The sequence below is a fragment of the Tenebrio molitor genome, chromosome 6 (genome assembly GCF_963966145.1).
Source record: "Tenebrio molitor chromosome 6, icTenMoli1.1, whole genome shotgun sequence".
Lineage (NCBI taxonomy): Eukaryota > Metazoa > Arthropoda > Insecta > Coleoptera > Tenebrionidae > Tenebrio > Tenebrio molitor.
In genome coordinates, this window is record NC_091051.1 from 8,988,263 (window position 1) to 9,007,847 (window position 19,585).

Below are 19,585 nucleotides of genomic sequence, written 5' to 3' on the forward strand. Positions count from 1 at the left end.
TTTCAAATTTATTGTTGCCGAAGCTCTTCGGCATCTGTTGACCGCCTCGTCGTCCTTATAAATCTTAATAAACCCGGGAAATTTTCTCTTCGAGGATGTCACGACCGCGACGAAGGACCAGTTTCCTGGATTCATTGGTGGCGTGAAGGCCATCCGCGCATCACCGTCATTCAATATTTTTAGCACTTTTTTCAATCGAAAACTTAGTCATCTTCACGGTTGCGTTGTACAGGTGGCTAAGGTCACGGCTGAGGACAGAGTGGAACCAGTTTGCAGTGTCTTAAGCAAATCCAGCTGCAGAGAAAGTAGCGCGCTGCAGATATTGACTTGAGGTTTGTGCCATGACTTTACGGTCAGGTTCAAGGCTACTAAAAAATCGTTGCATTCATCACAACCACTGTGAAAATTTTCGCGTGCGTTGGCAGAACAAGAACGGGTGGCGTTGTTGAGACTTTCTCCAAGAGTCGGCTAGAAAAATGTATTTGAACGATATTATTTAGTAGTTGAAAGTTATTTACGAGACATAAAAGTCTAAGGCGGCATTCTTCCTTTGACTGGATTTCTGTATGGTTGCCTTAATAAAGTGTAGTCTTGTATCTCGTATCGCATCACAAAGGATCTCCTATATTCTTTGCAGGCACAAATATATAATAAAATGAGAGCGTTTTCTTATATTAAGAGTGTCATTCGCACCATAAGAGTTGTATTACTTCTATATGACGACCGTAATTTCAAGCCGAGGTTGGCGAGAGAGTTAATATTACGAAAAGTCACAAGAAGCCAAGCTCTGTTGCCGACAGCGACTCTTATTGATAGCACTCGTTGTGAAATACAAGCGTGCCGACATCTGAAATTACTGTTAATAACGGCCATGCAACCCTCGATAATAATTCTAATGAAAATTTAATGAAAATTTTACAGAGCTTCATTACTGCACGGGGTTTAATTGTTCTTCGCAAATTTGTCGCTACGGACAAGATCTCCCCACAACAAACTGATTCTGCAAAAATATACTCCTTTGGATGAACGAAATGAAATTTGGTACGGATCCGTCACAAAAATAGAATCCAGCTGTATTAATTGAAATTCTCCGTATTTTTGTTATGAGGGGCGTCCTCAGGTTTCCTTTTTCGCTCCATTCAAGAAATAAAAATTCATCTCTTACCTCATATTAAATTGTAAACGAAATGTAAATATTTCTAGGTTTTCTCCTTTCTGAGATGACTCAAAAAAATTAAAGCAAGCTGTTTTCGTGTTTTTACACAGGAATTACAGCCGCTATTAAAAAATACTCAATTTGTTTTTGGGCATGCTTCTACAAGAAGTGTATAAAATGTTTAGCAATGCTGATCATCGATGATATCTAAAAGTGAAGCTAAACGAATCCCTAAGACGAATATGCTGCTCTGGTTTCATGAGTCATATCATCGCTTAGTAATCACATCATTAGTTTATATTTGATGGTAGAATATAATTTATAAATAAATAATAAACATTTAAATCCACAAGCAGGAGACATTGACTTGGCTTTTTGATAACCGACTTATTGATTGCTTCTTTATATCAGCGACGACTCCTCAACGATTAGTACACCTTTTATCAGCTTATAATCGCACATTTGAAAGAAACATTTTTAGCTGTTAAATCTGACAATTATCCTTACCGTTAGAAATGGACCGAAATGACATGATAGATTTTTTTGGTTTATAAATATCGGGTGTTCATTAAGTTTTTTCTCAAAGTTGTCGTTGAAGAGACGATTGTGAACGCACCACTTGTCCGTCTGCAGAGCAGAAACTCAAACAACGAAAAAAGTGAGGTTAGATTTAAACAGCTGATCCGTGATTTGTAACCCGTGGTGTGTTCACAATCGACTCTTCAACGCCTACTTTGAGAATAAAAACTCGATATTATTATCGCTGTCATATACTCTTACTGCCACTTTGCAAAGTGATGATGTGACAAATTACATAATTATATTCGCTGCATTATGTCATCATTGATATAAAATTTAACAAACACAAAAAATAAAAATACAAATTTCTAAACGAACACTGTTCAAAATCTTGATCAAATCTTGAAAATTTTACAATGTTGTCTAAGGTATCTCAAAAAGGGTGGAATTTTTGTTTTGATGACTGGTTCCATTGAATGCATCATCATATTGAACTGAATGGGATATACCGTATGTTTCAAGAAAATTCTGATCAAGAGCGTATGTGAAAAACAAAAACATCGCAAACGTGTACCACAGCTTTACATTAGTACACATATTTGAGAGGGGTGCTAGGAGTGGACAGAGAAACGTCAGGTGAGGAAAGAGTGTAAGAGGAATGAGCTGAGAGTGAATGCGGGAAAGAGAGCGGCAAAATTTGAAGAAAAAATGGATGGAAGGGAAGAGTGCAGGATACTAGCGGAATACTGGAAAGAAGGGAAGAAACACGGAGAAGAAGGAGAGAGAGAAATACTACCAGAGGAACGGGTATGCCAGTGAAGAAGTGGAAAGATTGAGAGCAAAAGGAAGATGGATGAATGTAGAACTGAGTGAAAGGGACAAAGACACAGAAAAGCAAGAAAGAATAGAAAGAATCAAAGAATCCAGATACAACAAGGAGTATGAAAGGTGTATGACAGAGGAAATTTCGGAGGGCCTGGAGAGAGAGAGAGTGCAAAAGAGAGAAAAATGATGGCGAGATTTAGTTGTGCGAACAAGGAGAGAGAAAACAGGTATTAGACGGAAGGAGAGGAAACAAGGTGCAGAATGTGCTATGAGGAGAGAGAGACAATTGAGCACATGTGGAATGGATGTAGCGAAATGAGAGAGAGGGGAGAAATACTGAATGAAGACGGAAGGAAAATAGGATGAATAAAAGAGATATGGAACAGGGGGGACAGAATGGAAGAAGAAATGGGTAGGGGATAGAAAGAAAAAATTTTTTTTGGAATTATTGTTTTTAATCCGAAAGCGCGTAGATCAAATAACATACATAACTTTGAATTATAGTGCTATTGAATTGTAAGTATATCTATGGGACAGCGGCTCGGTCAAATGTTAGTGAGTCATTCATATAGGAACCGTTCTTAAACCAAAACCATTTTTGATCTTCGTTCATGAGATTTATCGTAATACTGAATATGTTTAAATAAAATAGTGTTGTTTTTTTTTTTTAAAACAAAACAAAAACTTGGCCTTGGTATTGTCGTAAATGACCATCTTGAAAAATAATTGTTTAATAAATTTTCCTAGTGATTCATTTCGTCATCAGGGACAAACTGATGAAAAACTTGTATTTCATGTATTGTTTTATAAATATTGGTACTTTATATTGTGCTCCTGTGAGCATTTAATTCGATCAGTAATTTGCATAATGCGACGCAATAATTAACCACAAAATTGATGATGTAGCGAGTGATTTGAAAATAAATTATTTGGAATAAATAATCAGAAATATTAATTTGTTTTAATTCGACGATTAAACTAATTGGGTTACACCTGATATATTTCACCTAATTAAAACCGAAATTAATGCACCCGTTTTAAGGATGAACGAAATTGGCTGAAACTCAACCGAGAGGTATCGAATCCGTTTAGATGTTCCTTTGCGGATTATAAAATTACGTTAAATTTTGTTCATTTGGGGCAAGTTTCCTGTTAAATAATTCGAAAATTCCGAGGAAACCCTTTATTTATTAAATTCCTTTCAGGTTAGAATCTGAAACGGTTTATCGGTTTCACAAAGTGTCCGTTTAAACCGGTTAACTTTAACAACATCCAATTTTAGGGGGGATGTAATATAAATGGCGCTTTTAATAATCGTAACAACACGCAAATAGATTAAATCGCAATTACGGTGTCCGCATTATGTGGTGACATACCAAAAATTCGACTTACCCTATATTATAATATTAAGTTATGCTAGAAATTCGGCTGTATATTCGCCTAAATATATTGCCGTGACAAATAATTAAACATTATGTATACACATGCATGGAAACTTGCCAGGTTAAATGATATTTAGTATTTATGGGATTTTCTAGCATATAATGAGACAACAAGCTTGTTGACTAATTGAAGGTTCGTGACATCATAAATTAATTCTATATGCTAGGGTGCGTACAGTACGGGTTTACGTTTTCGTGTCGCATTTCTTATGCATTATGGGCTAATTCTCATTACTCCGGCGTACAACGACGATTCCAACCCGAGGAGAAGCGAACAATGACCTACGGTTTTAAACACAAAATTGTCTCTTCTGTTGGGAAACTTCACATAAAATGTCGCAACGAAACCAGCTCCTTTATTTTTATCGCTATTATTAGAATATTTTAATACGGAAGCAGAACTAACAAGACGTGAAGTGTATCCTTCCCGTAGCTCTATCTATTGAATTTTCTTCATATCCTAGCTAGATAACAAAATATGAAGTTATGGCGTCTTATTCAATCCACGCTATAAATTGGCTTCTCGGAATTTCATGAAAAACATCTTGTTACGGAGAAAATCAGCACAAAGAACCCAACTATCCTGCAATATTTAAAGAGATATAAGCTCAGCACGGTAGCAAAATGTTTCATTAATTAATACGATTCTGCGAAACCACGCAACTTTAGATTAAACTTTTTTATACAGTCTGCTTTTTCACAAAATTAGATTTATAAAAAGGGAAAAACAAAAATTAATTTACAGTTCCACAGTTAGAAACACTGAATATTTTAAAAGAAAAAGCAACGACTTAAGTCCTTTTATTCTTAATCAAGATTAGCTGGAGAACAGCACAACTTCACAACATTCTCAAAATCATCTCTCTGTATAGATTTTTTTTTTTAATATTTGTACAATGTAATCGGGAAAAGTAAGAGTACTTTCATCATGTGTAAATCTATCTGATTCGAAAGTGTTTAAGATTTCATCGAAACATCACCATTTAGGAACAAAATGGGGTCTGTGCGCAAAACACATCTCCAGAGGTATTTATCTAAGCACATACTCTCTTCCACACTTAAGCTTAGCTTCACGGTAATCTCTCCTCAAAGGTAGATCTGTAGCTAGAATATATAGTTGACGTTCAAAGAGACGTCTTGTGGTGGCTTCATTTCTCCTTAAAACAGTACGAAGTCTCCTTTGTTTCATAATACATATATTTGGTGGTTGTTTCGCAGAGTTTAATAAATAATGAAAGAAATGTCAACACATAATTAATGCAGTTCATCCGACTTGAGGTTTAAACACTGCTTGTTAAGCTTCTTGAACACAACTCTACTAATCGAAAATATCTTGGTATATTGTTGTGGATGCAGTACTCAAATGTTTACTACGAGTATGTTCTGACGTGGGATTAATTTAATAGCTATTTATGTAACAAGGCAGTAAAGTGACACTTTATCGAACGAGTTTGCAGATTGTGAGACGAGGCGAAGCCGAGTCGAGCAAGCAAACAAGTTCGATAAAGACACTTTACTGCCGTGTTGCATACAAGATTTTATCGACTACCACCTCACTGCTACTTACGGAAGTCAATCTATTTTCTTACTTCAACTGTAGATTTATATTTTAGAAAGTAAATAACTATTTCAATATTAGAACATTATTATTTATTATATATATTAAATGTGAATGTACAACCAGATGGATTATTAAAATTGATACCAGACGTTGAAGGAGCAGCTATTGAAAAAGGTTTGGAAGTGTTTGTTACTATGTTGTTAATATGACTACTTTTCTTTTCCACATCTTCGCCAATTAAACTAGTATTTGGATTTTTCTCCATTTCAGATTTTTGTAAAATTTCTATATCGGCGAAAGTTTCTGACTGTGCTGGCTGTTGGTGAATACCGCCAAGAATTGTTTTTGCAATTTTTGTTTTATTCAAAACCGACTCTTCCACGTACGATTAATTATTTATTATGTACGCTTCAAAATATTTGTAAGTAGGCCTAGTCAGAGTCAGGTAAAGTACTTTACCTGCCTAGACAGACAAAGTGACACTTTCTCTCCTTGAATCAGTACGCCAAAATTGTATTTTCGCTATGGTAGTCGATAAAACAACTTTTTTGGCGAAAGTGGGAGGTAAGTAATAAATATTGTATGCAGACTTATTAAATTTCAAGCTTCATTGGATTTTTCCTTAATAAACAATACTATCTGGTTACTCCTTTAATGATTTGAAGCAAACACATAAATTTAATTTTTTCCTTGCTGAAAATGTACCTACCTGTTGCCGTTTGAGAACATCAAAGCAGATAAAAGAGTAGGTTTTTTATCAAACACGCAATAAAAATGGGAATTTTATTACGTTTAAATAATGAAAACTTGGATTAATTATGTCTTGTTTTTTATCAATGCTGGTCTTGTTTGTGTATAAATTTAGTTAAAGAAACTTCAACTTCAACACCCACTCTGATGAAACCGTTTGGTTTAATTTTTTTTAACAGATGGATGAATGAAATGATAATTGTAGTGCATAATACATGTTCTTCGATAAAGCATGCTTTACACTTGCTCTAAGCTGATCTAGAATTACAATAGACGCGACCGATAGTGCTTGATATACTGTGCGATCGAAAATTAAAAAAAAATCAAGAAGGCCGTGATTAATACGCTTCAGTTGGCAACACGTAAAAATTTAATTCAAATGTCATTTCAATGGTAGTTGTCATTATTAATTATTGACTATTAAAATTTGCTATTACAATATGTTCACTTTAGAGCAAAAAATGTTCATTGTGCAGTGTTACTTCAGAAATGGAGAAAGACTTGAGAACGGAGAATGGCCTTATTCGACACATCGAGTTTTTGAGGAATTTCAACAAAAGTTTCCGGACTTTCAAGGCACTTACCAACAACTTGCCCAGAAAGTCTACAAATGCGTAAAAATGTTTTTGGAAATAGGTAATGTTCTGCGCAAAAAAGGCAGTGGACGACCGACAAAAAGAACAGCTGAAAATATTGAAGAGGTTGAACAAAGAATTGCAGAGACCCAAAATAAATCCATCCGGAGATTAACCCAAGAAATTAACCTATCATTTGGTACAGTTGAGCTTATCCATAAAAAAGATTTGCACTTTTTCCCTATCGTGTGTCTGTTGTGCATGAAATTAAACCCCTTGACAATAAGAACCCCCACAACATAACCTCTCTGAATATTGGTCGTTGGATCGATTTATAAACAAGCGGCGTTCTCATCGTTGAACAGCGGCGCGGGAGTTTTAAATCTCATTGTTTCATTGCACTAAGTGAGGAAATTCTTTTACAACTGACAGGTCACACATAATTCACACCTTTATGAAAATCAAGATTTCAACGTTCTCAAAATCACTGACCTAACGTTTAAAACTGATATCTGATAATTGAAATCATAACGCCAACTGAAATTTTTGATCACAGCCAACTCTAGTTTTTTTTTTTCGATCTGACGGTACCAATTCTATGAGAAAACTATTCTATTTAGCAACTTACACCACTGACTAAAACTACTGTTACTTCTACAACATGCGATCTAGCATTGCTTCGTTCAAAAATTGAATTGTTTCCTCTAATGGGTAAAACTTCAGTTGTTTAGATTACTGTTAAGTGTTAACATATTGTTAAAATATCCCTAAGTAAACCATGGGTAACCTTCTTCCGACACATATTGCAGCATGAATCATTAGCTCTTGAATATCTGAAGAGTAGATCGTAATTGAAAACTTGTTATTCTTTTATGTTCGTCATTTTTAACAGAATAAGAAATATACCCAAAAGAAGTACAAATTTGATAGGTTTGAATCTCTAATGATCACAAAGGATATTAAAACAAGCAGACATCAAATGCTACTAACATAATAGATCGAGGAGGAGTGAAAGTATAGAGAAACAGAGGGATGGGGAATAGAAAGAATAATGTTATTTTTCGATGCTTTTAGTTTTTTGCCTTTTGGAATTGTAAATTTTTTTAGATAAAGCTGCAGGAATCTGAAAGCCCGTAGAGCAAATATAACTACTATTTAGTAATAGTCTAATACTACATAAAAGATTTAAGCAGTTAGGAATAACTTAATCCAAATTGGTATAGTTTCTTGAAGATGAAAGAAATTAATATCAACCATGATTTTTACCGAAAAATATTGGTAATTAATTGATTAGACAGGTTGTCGACGAGTTACGAAAACTGGTTTTTTATCTTTTTTTACTACTTTAATGCTCACTCTTCAAAAAGAATAAAAAGGAAAATAGCAACAAGATTCTTACAACTGACATTTTTAGATCCACGCCTTTGTTAAATGGCATTTACTATCTTCCAAACTTTGAAAGGTAACAAATTCTATGTTCACTTGATGAACTTTTCACTTGAACACTCGATAGTATTGTATTCCTAAAAATCAATTTTCTTTTAGCTTCCAGCATTTTTTTCTTACAAATGTAAAGTTACATTCAAGGTAAACGTTGTGGCATATTGAACATAATATGATAAAATTAATTACTTCCAAAGTAGAACTATCAACTGGTGACCAGATTTTTATTCTTCTAAATTTCATTTAAATACAATAAACATTTCAGCAGGTTTTAGGTTGTTGTACTGGTCTGAATCTATTAAAGATATTTATTCTGTTCCACATGAATAATTTATTTCAGTATTTTTAACATGAATAAGTAAGTGTGAAAAGTCTATTTATAAAATTCTAAAATGTACAAAAATGTCTTACCCGGTTTAGTCACAAAATTCTAAAATAAACACAGACTTTGTTTTCTGTTAATTATAAACCTTCGCTAACGACACACTACTGAATACTACAGATCGGATTCTCACAAAGGTTGTCAGTTATTTGAATAATTGTTTTAAGAAAAGTTTCACTCTGATTTGTCCTCATTAGATTTACAGATCGAACATACCCAGTTTCTCTAGTGTCTAGTCTATTGAAAATTTTCACAGCGTCATTCTAGATCTGTATCGAAGGTATCCAGGTTACGGTCAACTGAGAGAAAGAATCTTTCTTTGCCGACCGTGAAAAGCAAAACACTTTCGTAGATTGATTCAGAATAATTGTTGTTATTTGAAAAATGGGTCAAATCACTTGTTGAAGCTTCCACGACAAGCGGTGGTGCTTCCACAGTGAGTAGAGTACAGCAAGAGGAAGTTAGGAAAGTGAGTCTTCACCAGTAATTTTTGGAAAAAAATGCTCTTCAAATTTGCTGGATCGTATGTGAAAATTGCGAAAATAAATCAAAGTTTTTTGTCTCTATTTGTTTTTAATATAATTTCCTGGAGAGCTCTATTCTGTGCGCTGAAATTTATATTACAACCGAAAAAAAAAAGTAGCTGTGGGGAGCTTTCAGCTATTGTAACGTGGCGCATTTTCCTGTCGAGTTTTTGTTCAATTAAAATCGAATATCTCGTTAATTCGAGGATTTTGTTGCGGGGGATGTATCGAAATCCCCGTGGACATCAGGTTTCGGCCCCATCTGTCCGAGTATCATTAATAATATCAGTTTGATATTAATCGTTGCGGAATGCTTTAGCGAAATGAGACAATTGAGAATTTTGTGTTATTTGTGCGAGTTGGCATCGGAAGGCTCTCAGGGGTTGTAAGTGGATAGCCGGTGGTGAATTCTGAAAATAGTGACTGGAATCGGTCTCGAGCGGTTCTCGTGCACGTTCTCCTTGCATCGACTATCGATAACTTTAGGCCGTGACATAACATCCGTACATGAGCGCTTTCAACTTTACTGCCCTCCGCCCCTGCTCGGGGGTAAAAATTGCGTAATGCCGGGTCACGTACTAGGAGTTTTAGTTAGGTCAATGAGCGTTATGAGCCGCGTGAGCTGTAACAGACGGAAACAAGGCCGACACATCATTTATATCCTCCATTTCCAGAGCACATGTGGCTCGCGTAGGCCTCTATATCATACACGCGTCTATTGATCGCCGAAGAGACTGCCACACTCGGAAGATGCCTTAGAAATATACTGCTCTTCTTATCAATCGCCTTCTGGCTTACAGAACCTTAACGACTGTTTGATATTCCATCAATTCATCAGTGACTTCGTAGTGCTCTATCGGTACAAGAGCGATTCACGCCTTACAGACCATTTATCTCAATCTTCTTCAAACTCTCTCTTTCCAGAGGTGTCGTTTTCATTTTACCTTTCTCCGGTTCCTACCAGGATGTGGGTCGGCCGCATACACGCATATAATTACTTATTTAAATCGCCCCGCTTTTAAAACCGAATCATAAAAACATAATGCCGCACTGCCATAAATTTTTATCTTGCCAACACCAACGCCATGATTAATAATATCATCATATTTTTATATATATTATATACCGAGCCCGCCTTCTATATAAATCACGTTTACACACCGTTGACAGAACCGTATTCTTTCACATTATTTTTAAAATATACCAAATTGCTCAAAAATTACACCAACTCAACCTCACCTCCTTTAAAAATTAATACCGAATAAAAATAAACTTCTTTTAACTTTTCCAATGTCTTTCTACTTTTACTTTGAATATTTTGTTCTAGATACATGCTCTTGAGAATGATCAAAAAGTGAGTAAGTCTGTTTAAGCATGAAAATACTTCAACTGTCAACTGCAACTATGAGGAAACCATCACCGAGTCGATAAGGTGGCTGGGATACATGATGGAATGCCAGAACATAGACATGCGAAGAGATCGGGGCTAGAGGCAGAAAGAGGAAAAAGGAAGAGGAGAAGACCGAAGAAGAAATAGCTGGAGGCAGTGACAGCAGACGTGAAAACGCTAAGCGTAATCGACTGGAAGAAAGCATCACGGGACTCAGGAGCTCAATGGAGACAAATAGTCAAGAAGAGTTGGCCGACAAGGATAATGAGATGTAACATATAGAGCGGAAAATGAGAATCCACAGCTTCCTACTAAAGTTCAATATCACATCTATACAAAGAACTGGGCACGACAAAGCCATAGTGGACGACTTCTTTGCTAATTGCTCGCTGTCAAAAATCAAAAAAGAATTTGGAGTAAAACATGAAATCTACTTTTTATTCTTCTTGTTCTGAGTAAAAAACATTCAAACTTGGGCTTTTCTTAAATAAATAATGATAGAAAACGTGTATTCCGCACATAACTTTTTTGAAAATGACCACACAGCAATAATTCTTGGTTTTACGGAAACTTTTCGTCCAGTTCAATCACGTAGACTATTTTTGGTGTGAACTAATTCTCGCTGAAAACGATTGGAATTTTTTGAATTTTTGGCTTGTCAAAGTCAGTTTTGGTTTACATACGATTTGGTTTATTACTGAAGCTCCGGGAAGAAGAGATTTGGGGCAAGGCATGAATTTCACTTTTACACTCCTTGTTCTAAGTAAATAGAGTTGTGACTTGGCTGTTTAGCATTCGAAATAGTCGCAAAAAGTAAAAATAGCTATTTTAATACAAGTGAGCAAAGTAGTGCATTTAATCACTAGTACGGAAGTCGGGCATCCGAGCACTCCAACCGTACTCTTGATTAAATGAACGTTTGCTCATGCGTGTTGAATCTGATTTTTTCCATGATTATAACATAGAGTCGCGGAACCGCAATTTCGGACAGCATTTTTCTGTCACTTCAACAAAATCTCACGTTTTTTCATGAACTGAAATCTAAATAACAGGTTACAAATTTAAATAAGTCAAAAATAAGACAAGCCCTCTATCCACAAACTCTCAAAACATTCACTTTGCTCACTAGTGAGGAAATAATATTTAAATATTATTTCCTCACTAGTGATTCAATTTCCATCTTTGCTAACTATTTTCAGTGAGCAAAATCCACTAAAATCCAATTATCATGGACAAAACTGTTTTCTCCGCACATAACTTTTTGAAAATGATCACAAAGCAATCGTTCTTGGAATCCTTTTCTCAAGTTCAATCACATGGACCACTTTTGGTCTCAACCGATTCACGCTGAAGACTATTGGAATTTGTTGAATTTTTGACCCTTCAAAGCTAGTTTCAGTTTCCACATGATTTCGCTGATGAAAATAATTTTCTTTTTATGCTCAAATTCTCTCCTGAATATTGACTTCAAACAATCAGCAATTTGCTAGAAAGGCATGGTGAGCTTCATAGAACTCAAGGAAATGGTCGTCTCCCAAAGGGTCAAAGCATTCCAGTCGACTTGAAGTGGCTAAAAGCTGACCAAATTTAAGAAAAACTTTTTGGAAAAATCAAACTGCACGTCATTTATCAGCTGACATGGCAAATCGTCATCAACTTTGTTGTAATATGTCACAAAAGCTGCTAACGAATACACGATTGCAACAACGTAAAATAAAAAATAAATAGCGGTAATGCTTTTTTTACAAAATACTTATCTTACAGGATACTACATCAAAATCAAGGTCAAGGTGAAATATCGTCGTAACAGTAAATTGCTTATGATATGACTTAATTAAGAAGAATACGAAAGGAATTTTATAAATTATTTATTTTTTGGGATCACATGCTGTGAAATCATCACCAGCGCCCAATAAAACCACAAAATTAACAGAACCTGACGTTAATGTGTTTTTAAAATTCGAAATTGTCCTCACGATGATCAGACACTAGATGAGAAGTGAATAGTCATAGTTACTGGAAGAAGTAAAATTTGAAGCAAACTGTTGTGACAACTGCTTGCGAGTGTTGAATCGCAATTATTAATTTATTTATGCAATAATAATATATTTTACGTATTCCGAACGGCCTTTCTGTTTTTGTGAAACTTTGAAGTAATTATTAAACTTTCTGATGATTCATAATCATAACTCGACAACCAACTTAGAATTTTAATAGCTGTCGCTGTGTACGCCATGCACTCAGTAAGGAATATAACTAAATGTAAACTTATTTCGTAATTCAACATTTTGCTTGTCTCTAAAATACGTATATTTCACATAATGGACAACTTTTGTTTTGCACAACAGGAAAAGAAAAAACAGAAGTTTCATAAATATGCAGGATGGAACATATTTCTATGTTTAAGATGTTAAGTACGATAAAGAATGATAAAATTTGAAAAATGAAATTACGTCTGATGTGTAAGGAAAAAATTCACAAAACCTCATCAAGTGTCAAAGGAAAAAGAAACACATTGACAAAATGCAGGGAAATGCAAATATACATATTTTTCTTGATAACTAGCCAAAAACGTGTTTACTATGTTTAGGTCTTGTTAGACCTTCTTTTGCTTACATTAATCGACAATATTTACCCACTTATTAATTTTGCGACAGAATTTTATTGGCCACAACACTTATCGTTGATGGTTTCAAAATCAAAGAGGTATCATTCCATTAGTATTTAGAAATAATTGCGCAACTAAAATGCTAATAGCTGTTTCGCTTTATTTTGACGCTGTTTTATAATATAAATAATAAAACAGTTCATTGCCTAAACAGTGACACCAAATAAAGCAACTATTGTGTTTCACAAATTTTAAAATAATAGATAACAAATGCAACAATAATAAATTTGCAAACTAGATGAAGCAAGCTGTACGCTTTTATATGAAGTACATAAAGGGAAAATGTTAAAAACAATTTTTTGGTTCAATGATCTAAATGTAAATTTTGTAACAATTAAAGTGTAAAACTAATGCACAATGTAATTAACAACTGGTGCAAATATTTTTATTCAAGTTTTCAATGAGCTGCAGTTAATGGAGTTTATTAATTTTTGTTGAGAAATTGCATTTGTGTAATGTTGTAACAAATTCTGGTTTGTCTAGTTTTGTAATTTCCTCAAATGAAAAAAAAAACTAGATTGGAAAAATAGAATTCGTCGTTGCAAAATAAAAATAGTTATTTGAAATTCCGAAGGTTGGGAGTATAGATACATATTGCAGGAGATTTTTCTAGTGGAAGAGCAGTTTTCACAGCAAGAGAACAATGTAAAAAGTAACTCTTGAGATAAATTCCTCTGTAGCAGCGCGTTCTTTGTGAAATATTGGGGAGGTATTAAAATTGGTGTTGATCCAATAATACGGGTAGCTTATCAAGAATTTTATCAACAAATTCCGGCGACTAATTTTGTAAAGAGACCGCAGCTCTCTCCGCAAATCTGCGATAATAAACTGTTTTTGTGCGTCTGCTGAGATTTCCGTTGGATGTATTATTTCTCCATCATGGCATTTCACGCTACATGCTCCAAGATTTATATCTCTTAAAAATATAAATGATTCTGTCACAAACAACGTATATTGCTTCGACGATTTAATTTTGAACGTTCGCGCGCCGTACGAGAGATTTCTCGTTAAAAAAAAAATCAAATTCTGTTCCCGAATTACAATTTCATCTAACCTTTCAGTCAGTGTAAATTTGATTTATACATTCTCAATTCGCGAACTGGATATTTTTATTTGATAAAATGATCTAGATTTTGTTGGAGTGTATCGTATCATTTCCTTACAGCGTTTCGATTTTCGAGAAATATTTGATGGCTCGAATTGTGAGCCTTTGCATTGAACGCAGACACTCTTCGTTTTTATTACGGAAATTCCAAGCCCCGAGGAACAAAATTTAAATCTCTGCTTTTGAAATTTATCGAGAACCATCTAAGAATTGGAACGATGACATCCGATTATAGTTTGATAACACGTGAAATAAGGCGATCGTTTGTGACAGAGCAATAAGAAAACCGGCATCAACAACAACAGATGCTCAGATAGAAAGTGGACCGTGACTGGAATAAGATGCTGCACATATCTGCGTGCTGTCGGAAGTGATCGCTACAAAAGCTCAACACTTTCCAACCGATCCGATCTTCCGTGTCACGCAACATTGTCACGTTTATGTCAATAATGTGGGGTTCATAACTGGGTTATCAGAATTATTGCTGCCGATGACTAGGTGTGCCGATTAACGGCGCTGATATCGACAGAAAGACGTTGATAAAATTTTGATAACATGCCAACAACACCATAGAGAACGCTGCCAAAAACGCCATCCAGTGATTTAAACGGGTTTGTCGAAGTCGCGACCAATGTCAATGTCATTGCTGAAATCTGTTTTCTTTATAAATGGAGTATCTCAAGTATCTTACAAACTTGTTCATAAAAAAAATGTTGCTAATTGATTTGTAAAAAACATGAATGTTCATTTACGTGACAAATTGAGATTGTTTTAGCTTAATTAATTAATAAGGAAACTACTTTTAATATTAACTTTTTAACAACAAGTCGATTGTGAACGCACCACGGATTACGGATCAGGGATTAGCTGTTTAGATCTAACCCCACTTTCTGCGTTGTTTGTGTTTTTACACTGCACGACGAATAGTGCGTTCACAAACGACTCTGCAACGCCCACTTTCAGGAGAAATTTAAATGAACACCCGATATTCTGCACAAACTGCTGCTATTGTCCATGCAGCATCATATAAATTTCAAAAATAAAGTAATAATATTTTTTCCATGATCATTGAATTTCAGTGGTCTTTGCTCACTGAAAATAGTGAGCAAAGATGGCAATCGAATCACTAGTGAGGAAAAAATATTTTCTCACTAGTGAGCAAAGTTTTGCGAGTTTGTAAATAATATTAATAAATAAAACTTGTCTTATTTTTGACTTTTGGAATTTTGTTGATCCACGTTTTGTTATGAAAAACTGTTTTCGCGATTTCCCTGTTGGGCTAATTTTGTACAAATTATTGTTTCAGTGATCTTTTACTCTTGTCATATTTTTGTCATATTGATTTATTTACATTAAAAAATAGTGATTTGCAGCATAATAAGGGGTAGGCAGCAGGTGATAGCAATGATTTAATTACACTCACTACGATTAATTCAAAATTCAAAAAGTGACAAAATAAATGCTGCCCGAAATTTCGATTTCGCGACTGTATCCTCGCCTTCGGCTCAGACGCCCAATTTCCGTACTCGTGATTAAATGCACTACTTTGCTCACTTGTATTGAAAATAGTCATTTCTGCTATCAGTTGCTAAAAATTGCCATTTGATCAAAACCCTCTCTAGTTTGTTTTACTTTGTTCATTTATTTATTTTCACCCCTAGATATAGATTTTGGTCTACTTATCTACGGGTAGAGGGTATAACACAACTAGCAGAAACATAAAATCACAAAAACGATCTACTCCGTTCGTTGCAGCTCTGAAAAGACTAATAAAACATTTTCTTAACACTTAGTGTCGTGATTAATTATAATTTGTCAAGCGCTGGTCTACAAATAACAAAAAAATCAAATTTAATGTGATTGTATGTGATACCATTTAGCAAGCTCACGATCCGAATTGACATGGAAAATGGCAGCGGATTTTTCATTTTTTGTTGTCATGATTTCAATTTAACCGACGATTGTGATAAATGCCTCCATTGATTGTTTCACTGCCTCTGAACGAAATCTCCAAAGTATTAATCATATCGGCCCCAAGCGGCCGACAATGTTATTTAAATAAACGATGCGGACACGCAACAGACACTCCACCGAATGAAAACTGAAACGACAAAAACTCCTTTTTTTCCGCAGGACGAAGAACGCAGCCGACCACAAAAATGTATCGATTCGAAAGCGACCGTTTGTTTACTCGTGCCAAAGTTGGCATAATTGTTTTGTCGTAATCATTTTGAATAATGGACGTTAGTTCGCGGGGACAATTTTAATTAATCATTATTAAAGTGAGGAATTTGGAAATTATATCATTAATTCGTGTGAAAATTTATTATTCATTATCCCGCTCTAGATTACGTGATGCCAGCCGCGAGAGGTTTCAAAAGCAAAGGTATTTCAGTGTCAGCGGATTAATAAAATTTCGGGTTGGTTTTTTATGGTTTTAATTAACGAATTTGAATTATCGATTCGACCGGGGTAAGGTCGCCGTATGTGACAGCTTCACGTTGAAATCATTGCGGCGGTATCATCGGCTTTATTGTCGAATAAATCCGGTAACGCTTTAAAAAGGTTTGTGGAGGGCCTCCGGACGTACTTTGAACGTCCAACCCTCCTAACTAATATTCAATCGCACTATTAAAAACCTTTCTCTTCCGGGCAGGTTTCGGTCATAAAGGGAAAGGACTAAAGGATTGCCGATTTTCAGACGCTTTCTAAAATAACTCGACAAAAAAAGGATCACCACAGGTGGTTCAGCTAAATTTTTTTACTCACTGTCAGGAGTCTGTCACATTCACCTGAAAAATATTCAAAATATTGAAATTAGTTCAATTTGAAACCCCCACGATAAGAAATTCAAATTTCTAAAAAATTTTGCCAATATAGAAATTTAAAAAAGTGCAACACCTTCAAATTTTAACAATAAGATTTTTTCATTATCGCAGGTGTGCACCTTACAGGCAAATCCTTTGCGAAAATGGTGTTAAGGTGCAATATGTTTTATTAACCTTGCGTGAATAAAAAATGTCAGTGTCTTTTAATGATTGACAACTGATGATAACAACCGTTGACAGATAATTATGGACTTGCACGAACATCTCACATTAAAAAACAAATGCATTTCTAATTCTGACTTAATGAGTTTAAGGACCACTGTACGAAATGTGAGAACCGACCTTGTAAGTTTTCTGGAAATCGCAATTTTTTACGTTGTGGAGAAAGTGTCAAAGAAGAGTTTAAATCAGCATCCTGAAACAGGAAGTGCGAACCTTGTTGCGATTTATTCTAATTGTCACGACGGGGAACAAATCTGAATTTCAGCTGGGTGGGTTTAGTGCAGTAATTATTTCAGGTGGGGCATCCACTTCCTCAATGCCTCTCTACAACATAAATCACGTTGTTGGGAAATGATGGAACGTTCGAGTTTTTTCATTTAATAAATAGGTAGGTTAGTGGAATAATTCACTTTTAATTTTCTGCTGAAAAAACTCGACTTTTTGCATTTGCACTTATTTAAATGAGGTTCTAATTCGTTATCATAGTCAGCCGGAATGTGGAATAATTATGTGAAATGGCCTTGGAAATTTAACAGTTAAAACGGTTTCGCTCCGTCTGTCTTGTACTGAAGACATGACTGTTAACTTTTCTCCGCCAACGCCAGACGGCTTTACGACCGTAGGCCATTCAGGGATTATCTTGTGGTGACTCCTCTTCTTTCACCAAAACAGGACACCGTAAAAAATCTACCGATTTAATGCGTTCGTCCGTTATCATTAATGGCACGTCCTTAGGGCACTATCACCGTGTGAAAATTAAAATTAAATTGTTTTTGTAAAAAAATTAATTTGGTGCAATACAGATCGACAGAAATTGGAAAACAGGACATAAATAAAATATAATTGGGTAGGAACAAAAACTAAGGAAATATTTGAAATCGTAAAAACCTAATCAATTTCAGGATAATTGTTTTCAATATGTTTTTTTAATGAAATGTATTTTCTGCATGAATCATTAAAATATAAATGGGATTAAAAAAATGAAAGAATTGTTTAATAGTAGCGGTGTTCCGGGTAGGTATTTCCCACAATTGTTAAAAACGTGAGTGAGTAAAACCGGTCTTTAAGGAAAAATCGGAAATGAATAAAATAAAAAAAAATGTAATTACTTTCGTAATTGAGAAAAACGGATCACAGCAGCATATAATAATTATCGGTTACAGGATGTGCAATTAGCGTGTGTTGCGAAAGTCCGGCGCGGCGCGATTACCATCTTGACCGATCGTCGACATCTCCGGCGTTCTTCCGGAGAGACCGTCGCGTGTCACTTTCTACATACGCGACCGTTCACCTTGTTCTATTGTCAATGAAGAAAGAGAGTATTTGAAAAAGGGAGCAGCGAGGGTGATGTCAGCGAGCGTATATTGGGGGTAAAATGTCATTTACTCACCGGTGGAGGAGCACGGGGAATACCAGCGGGAGAAGTGGACGTCTTGAAGTCTGCTGGTCGACTGAACACCAGTGTATACCTTCAGAAGCTCACAAGAGGCGCTCCAATCCCAACGTTTGATTTCCTCTCTAGGTCATGCAATAAGAATTCCGCGGCTATTGTCTTACCAGCCGTCAGGCGCTTAAGATTTGCGCAATTTTTCGACAATCGAACGAAATTATTTGAAGAGCAAGGTCCCACCGCACCCACGATCATGTTGGGCAAACTGGACGCAACCGATTCCCAACAGATATTTTTTTGTTTGGAATGGGCGCAACACTTTAAAGGTAATGTGTTTCGCATCGAGAGACACGAATTGCAAGACGAAATGGTAAAATGTAGCAATGTTTCATGTTCGTTTCTTTTTTGTTCCAGGTGCGGCTGAAAAATCATTTTCCAAAAGGAGAGATCACGAGGAACGTGCGGAAAATTAATTTTGAAGTGAAAAGTGATTTCCAGTGATATTTTAGTGAGTGTTAATTAAAGAAAAAAGACCAATCTGATTTGTTCTAATTTTTTTAAATAAACGACAGCAATGAAATTAAGTATGAGTAAATCATATAAGCTCGATGGAGCTTTCCGGTTCAACGGAATTATACAAAATTTATATTGCATAAATTCTCCCAGGTAAATATTTCTTTTCCACCGAGATTTTATTTTAAGGAATATTACGATTCGGATTCATTTGTATTTGATTTAAAAAAGTCATTTCCAGATAAATGAAAGATATGTTTCAAAAGTTTCTCGTTATTTTATAAAAATCTCC

General features: G+C 35.2%; 1 protein-coding gene and 1 long non-coding RNA gene across 4 annotated transcripts in view; one reads left to right on the forward strand and one right to left on the reverse strand.

Annotated features, from left to right (window-relative positions):
* The window catches only part of LOC138132897 (uncharacterized), a 90,641-nt gene extending 71,749 nt beyond the window's left edge, over positions 1-18,892 (reverse strand). For 2 of the 3 annotated variants that reach the window (XM_069050608.1, XM_069050603.1), the window contains exon 1: positions 18,781-18,892. The gene's annotated coding sequence lies outside the window, so the exon portion shown is untranslated. The remainder of the gene's footprint in view (positions 1-18,780) is intronic. The other variant, XM_069050606.1, reaches the window with a different exon arrangement.
* Positions 18,893-18,965: 73 nt separating this feature from the next.
* On the forward strand, positions 18,966-19,364 carry LOC138132898 (uncharacterized). The gene is made up of 2 exons (XR_011160213.1): positions 18,966-19,106; positions 19,195-19,364. It is a non-coding gene; the product is annotated as an uncharacterized lncRNA (long non-coding RNA).
* Positions 19,365-19,585: the final 221 nt, after the last annotated feature.